The sequence below is a fragment of the Trichechus manatus genome, unplaced genomic scaffold (genome assembly GCF_000243295.1).
Source record: "Trichechus manatus latirostris isolate Lorelei unplaced genomic scaffold, TriManLat1.0 scaffold00298, whole genome shotgun sequence".
NCBI classification, from domain to species: Eukaryota; Metazoa; Chordata; class Mammalia; order Sirenia; family Trichechidae; genus Trichechus; species Trichechus manatus.
The window spans coordinates 1102575-1109266 of NW_004444234.1; the positions used below are offsets into that span (position 1 = coordinate 1102575).

Here is a 6692-nt window from a genome sequence, read left to right on the forward strand (position 1 = left end):
CTACCCAAAGTCTTGTTCTCTGTGAGCTTCTCCTTTGGTAATGGGCAAAATTGGCCCCCTTTCTCCTCCTTGAAACATTCTTCGTTGGGTATAATCATCCATGGCCACATGACTGATTCTCCGCTTGATTACAGCAGGTTTGGGGGGATGGGTATTCTTTAGATAAGCTGTCACAAACCATTGTTGAGATGACTTGGATTTTCTTTAAGCAATAAAAAAACAAACCCATTGCCTTTGAGTCAATTCCATCTCATGGTAATGCCATGTGTTATAGGTAGAACTGCTCCATAGTGTTTTCCAACTGTAAGGTTTATGAAAGCAGATTTCCAGGTCTTTCTTCTCTGGTGCTGCTGTATGGGTTCAAATCACCAGTGTTTAGATTAATAGTCAAGCACAAAACATTTGTGCCACCCAGAGATTTTATTCAGGCAAAACAATTCCCTAAATGTTTAGTAGGCTTTGGGTGTATTTGCATTTAATTGATAACCGTATTCTAGATCAAAAAGGAGAAACCAAAAACCTGTTGTGGTGGAGTTGATTCCAACTCATAGTTACCCTATAGGACGGAGTAGAACTGCTTCATAGGTTTTCCAAGGCTTAATCTTCATGGAAGCAGGCTGTCACAAATTTCTCCCACAGAGCCGCTGGTAGGTTTGAAATGCAGACCTTTCTGTTAGCAGCTAAGTGCTTAAACCACTGTGCCACCAGGGATCCTCCATCTTTAATTCTCAACCCTATCCTAGTTTCAGAAGAAAACAGATAATTTGATTTGATGACATTAAAGTGATTTGAAACACTATCTTACATTGCTTTGCCTGATATTACAGTAAGGAGGATTCTTTTAAAAGAAATGTGAACAGAGATTTACGTTGAGCAAAGGTCATGTCCAATTCTTTAGATTAAGAAGTAATGGGAGTGTCTTAGTCGTCTAGTGCTGCTCTAACAGGAATACCACAAGTGGGTGGCTTTAACACAGAGAAGTTTATTCTCTTACTGTCCAGTAGGCTATAAGTCCAAATTCAGGGCATTAGCTCCAGGAGAAGGCTTTCTCTCTCTGTCAGCTCTAGAGGAAGGTCCTTGTGATGTATCAGTCCTCCCTTGGTCTGGGAGCAACTCAGCTCAGGAACCTCAGGTCCAAAGGAAGCACTCAGCTCCCGGCACTGCTTTCTTGGTGGTGTGAGGTTCCCATGTGTCTCTGTTCTCTTCTCTCTTTTATATCTCAGAAGAGATTGGCTTCAGACACTATCCAATCTTGTATACCTCATCAGTATAACTGCTGCTAATCCATCTTATTAGCTCATAATGGTTGAATTTACAACACACAAGGAAATCACATCAGATTACAAAATGGTACACAATTATACAACACTGGAAATCATGACCCAGCCAAGTTGACAGATATTTTTGGGGGGGACACAATTCAATCCATGACAGGGAGCATTTTCAGGAGCCCTGGTGGCGCACTGGTGAAAGCCTTCAGCTGCCAATCAAAAGGTCCTTGGTTTGAACCCACCAGCTGCTCCTTGGGAGAAAGATGTGGCAGTCTGCTTCTGTAAAGATGTACAGTCTTAGAAACCCTATGGGCAGTTCTACTCTATCCTATAGGGTCGCTATGATTCAGAATTAACTAGATGGCAACGGGTTTCAGTTTTTTGGTTTTGGGAGCATTTTCTGGTAAAATGCTGGCATTTGCTTTGGAGGTGTTGTCTTCTATGAGGGCTTCAACCTAAAGTGAATGAAAGTTGATTAATGGATAGATGCATGGCACATGAGTCCTTCCCTGACCTCAAAGACTATGCCTGATCATAATAGAAAAAGAAGATACAGGAATAAGCAGAGGATTTTCTGGATATGAGGAATGTTATGAGACTTGGAGTATAAGCAGAGATGCTTAGGTCTTTTGTTGACTATTTGTGGGAATAGGAAACAGATGAAAAAAGGAGAAATAAGCAACCTCTCCACTTTGCATGAAGCACAGTGCTCAGTTAGAATTAAGAAGATTTTCTGGCCTGAAGTGCAGATCCCAAAGCAGAATAAACAAAGGCTAGGGACCTGTTAGAAGAAATGACTTCACAGCATACCCAGTGGAAAAAGACGGAACCCAGAGTATATGACATTATTCATCTGAGACATGTGTAAGTGACCCCAAGGGATAGGAACTCAACTGAATACATAACAGCCTCTCCCCCTACTCCAAAGTATACCTGGGGAGGGTACTTTGCATGTGCATATTAATATTGATGTGATCATTTTATCACCCATCCCATGACAAAATCTAATATAATTAAGTTTACTTAAAGATTTAAATGAAGAAAAAGACATGGTTATATGGCTGACGAAAAGTGGGAAATGATTTTTTTTAAAAAAAAAAGAGTCCCCAGCAGCAAAGGAAGAAATTGCTTTTAAAAAAAAAAAAAAGGAAAAAAAATATTGGAGACCTAGACACACAATTTACTTTAAATGAATGTTTTGTAGCCAATGTATGTAAATTTAATAAGCACAACACAGTTGTCACTATATTCCTCATATAGTGACTTTTTAGTTATTTTATTTTACCTATTACCCTTCTTCTTTTTATTTAGCTGATTTTCTCCTTCTTATTTCTCATTACTAATATTCAAGCATGCATTTTATACTTTATATTCATTAACTTGATTCTTCTAAGTATCTTTATTTTCATACTTTTATCCCTATTCTTAAGTAAAGCAAGCACATGCCTTGGTGATATATTGCATTTTAAACTAATCCCATTAATCTTTGAAAACTTCTCATTATATGCATTATATGTTCAAGATTATGAGATAAAAAAACAACAATGTAGAATTGTTTAGAGAAGAATCATGACTTTTTAAAATATTCACATAAGTATCTTGATTCTAAATCTAAAAGTCTTACATATTTGATGTATGCCCCAATTACCTATTGTGATTTCTATTCTTAATTATTGATCTCCTTATACAATTCTGCCCTCGTCTTCTCTTATTTACATTAATTTTAAATGCTGTTACCATATGTCTTAGTTATCTAGTGCTGCTATAGCAGAAATATCACAAGTGGATGGCTTTAACAAACAGAAATCTGTTTTCTCACAGTTTAGGAGGCTAGAAGTCTAAATGCAGAGTGCCAGCTCTAGGAAAACAAAACTTTCTCTGTGGCTCTGGAGAAAGGTTCTTGTCTCTTCACCTTCTGGTTCCTTAGAGATCTCTATGTGGCTTGGCATCTATGTTACCCCATCTCTGCTTGCTTGCTTCTGTGCCTAAACTGCTCTTTTTTAAATTTTGTTTTGTTTTTGTTTTTTTTTTTTTTTTGTAAGTCTCTAGGTTTTTATTTTGTTTTGTTTTTATTTTCACTAAATATTTTTATTTGAAACACAGAATCACACAAAGTAAGAACTTACTGTCCCCAGGCCATATTAGAACAGAGCACCATAGGAGCAATTAGTCATGACAGTTCTAATATGTGAACATTGTCCTACTCACTGAGGTTGAGGTTACTTTATTTTTATAAGCAGTCGTTCTACTGCAACACATTAATCCCAACCTACTAGTGTCACACAAAGGAAGTGGTCTTAATTTTGTGTGCTGGGCAATATGTTCTGTAAATGCTGAAAGGTGGGAGAAGCATAAGCACAACCTACTCTTTAAAAAAAATGAAATAGTTCCATTGGGAATTTTCCATACCCTCTTTCTCCTGTCAAAAAGTATTGCTGGGATCTGGCACCCAGATTTGTTTTTTTCTCAAACATTTACAAAGTATTCTCCCATACGACTTGCATCATTAGAATTATAAATACTAGTTCATTCAGTTTGAGGAGAGATACATCTACTTCTTTTCCTCTTCTTGACTTCTTGGTCACGTTCCTTGGGGCAGCTGCTATCTGTGGGTCTTTTAGAGTCACTATGCTGTTTGTCTCCTTGCAAAAACTTGTCCAAACCAAAAGGATCATCCACAAACCGAATGGGTCCTTCTGGGCCTCACTGCCTATGGTCTGAACCGGAAAATCCCTTATCAGAAACAAATCTGTTGGTCTTGATTCTGGCTTCTAGGTCATCACCATACATGTCTTTGTGCAAATGTTCACTGGGCCTGTCAATGCTCTGGGCCATATCTTGACCACCTCTCCAGGCTTGATCATAAGCATTGTAAATTTCATTTTCTCTGCCTGAAGAACCACTGCCATTACCCTTGGATTGGCTGAAGAGCCTTCAGTCATACTGAACTTGATCGAAAGTCTGAGGATTGGGCACACCAACAGCAATGACTTAAAAGATATCTTGATTCTCATTTCTCTGCCATTTCGATGTGTTCTCAGGAGCTTCCCTGGAAAGATTCCAGTGATGCTATCTCTCTTTCTGCCTATTATACCAAATTTTATCCCTTTCACAAGCCGCTTCCCATCCTCTTTTTCCACATGTGCTTTGATCCCAGCTCTCCTCTCCCTGGCTTTCTGAGCCATTTCTTGAAGTTTCTCTTCATGTTTCTTCTTTTCTTTCTCAGCCATTTTTCTATTTACTTGGGCACACACTTCCACAGCTTCACGAGCCTTGTGATCAGTGATATAGAGGATATTAGCTCATTTGGCAAAATTTTCATTGATGTGAACTCTCTGCAATCCACTTACTTCAGCAGTCAGACATTTGACTAATGGAATTGTGCAACTCTTTATTTTTCCAGTTTGAAATACAAGGAAGAATCTTCCACTCTTGTTCCCTCATGGTCACCTCTCAGCTTGGAGAATGCATGACAAGTGCAGGAGAAGAAGGTTGTCCCTGGGGAATTTTACTATTCATCTTGAACCTTGAATGTTCCATTGGATCTTTCTGCATTTCCACCAAGTGAATAACCCTCTGTTTAGCTCCTGTGTTGAAAGTCACTCCTCACTGAGATGGCGTGTACTGGATGTACTGAGCAGGAGCCAGTTTATCAACCATTTGAACTGGCATGGCCTTGGCAACGTTCTTAATACAGATTTTTCTAAGGCTACTCTTTTATCTCAACGGCTTCTTCATCAGGTCTTTGCAAGTCTGGGTCATCTGCATTGATTTCTTCCTTGGGAACCAGGTCCGTGTACTTGCTGTAAATGACCTCATCTTTTGACTGCCCTTGTTGAGCAATTGCATAGAATTTAATTTTTCCTTCATCATCCACCTGAATGACAGATCACTGGACATCATTTTCCTCTGTCCCATATCCAGTGAATACTGGGCCACACAGATCTCTGGAAAACCACCTCCATCTCCAAAATCCTCTAAGGGCTGAGGTCTTCAGCCTTTCTGGTACCCAAATGGAGGAAGTTTTCTTCTAAAGGAGACAAGTGAGTTTTGCCACGATCTCTGGGAATTTGCCTTTTATTCAGCATTAAGCTGGTCCTGAGATACCTGGGTTGGTGCAAGTAAAAAGCTGGTGAGCACCATCGTCTGCTTACATGAGGTTTATCTGGGCAGAAGTTTCGAGAATTGCATAGTGCCTAAGCAGAAATGGAAAGGTACCCTCAGAGTATCAGCAGTGATTGGCTTCTATCTTAGGCTGAATCCTCTAGAGGAGCAAACTAGTGAAGTGTATATATATAAAAATATACACAGAGATTTATCTCCAGTAAATGGCTCACACATTTGTAGAGGTTGGCAAGTCCCAAATCAGTGGGTCAAGCATCAGGCTGGTGACTCAAGTGATTGCAAAGGCTGATGAGCTCAAACTTGGCAGGTCAGGTGAAAGAATGCTGGCTCATGTCCCAAGAACTGGAGGGCAGAGGATGAGGAGTCAGATGCAAGATTGAGAGAGGGGAGCTTAGCCAGAACATTCGTATACACTGGATGCAGACCACACCCCTAAGGAAACTGATTGACTTTCAAATGATTGGCTTTCTACTAATTGGAGGATGATTACATAATATCTGCAAAACCACTGAGAATCAAGTCCTAGCCAAGTGTACACATACCCTTAACCATCACACCATAGATAACACTTTGTCAAAAAATTATATAAATATTCCATAAATTGGGATATATATTGTCAGCTGTTAGCGAATGATTATTGTTGTTCTCAAGAGATGTTGAGTGAGTTCTGACTCATAGCAACCTATGTATAACAGAATGAAATGTTGCCCAGTCCTGTGCCATCCTCACAATCAGTTGCTAGTTTTGAGTCCATTGTTGCAGCCACTGTGACCATCCATCTCTCTGAGGGTCTTCCTCTTTTTTGCTGATCTTCTACCAAGCATATCATTTTGTAGGGATTGCTCCCTCCTGATAACATGTTCAAAGTAAGCAAGACAAAGTCTTGCTATCCTCACTTTCAAGGAGAATTCTTGCTGTACTTCCTCCAAGAATGATTTATTCATTCTTCTGAAAGTCCGTGGTATATTCAATATTCTTCACCAACACCCTATCTGTTAATTTGTTATACAGAGGTGGCTTGCACGTTGTTTGATGCTGGAAGCTATACTGCCAGTATTTCAAACACCAGTAGGCTCAACCATGGTGGACAGGTTTCAGCAGAGCTTCCAAATAAAAAAATGACTAGGAAGAAAGGCCTGGTAATCTGCTTCTGAAAATTAGCCAGTGAAAACCTTATGGGTAACGATAGAACACTGTCCATCTCTTTTTACACAACCTTAATTCAGGCTACCTCATTGCTCACCTTGATAATCTCATTAGCTTCTTAATCATTCTCCCCATTTCTGTAAAGCTAGT

The 6692-nt window shown here is 39.5% G+C and overlaps 1 pseudogene; it reads right to left on the reverse strand.

Moving 5' to 3' along the window:
* Positions 1-3797: 3797 nt before the first annotated feature.
* LOC101361580 (SNW domain-containing protein 1 pseudogene) lies at positions 3798-5414 on the reverse strand (annotated as a pseudogene).
* Between the last annotated feature and the right edge of the window lie 1278 nt (positions 5415-6692).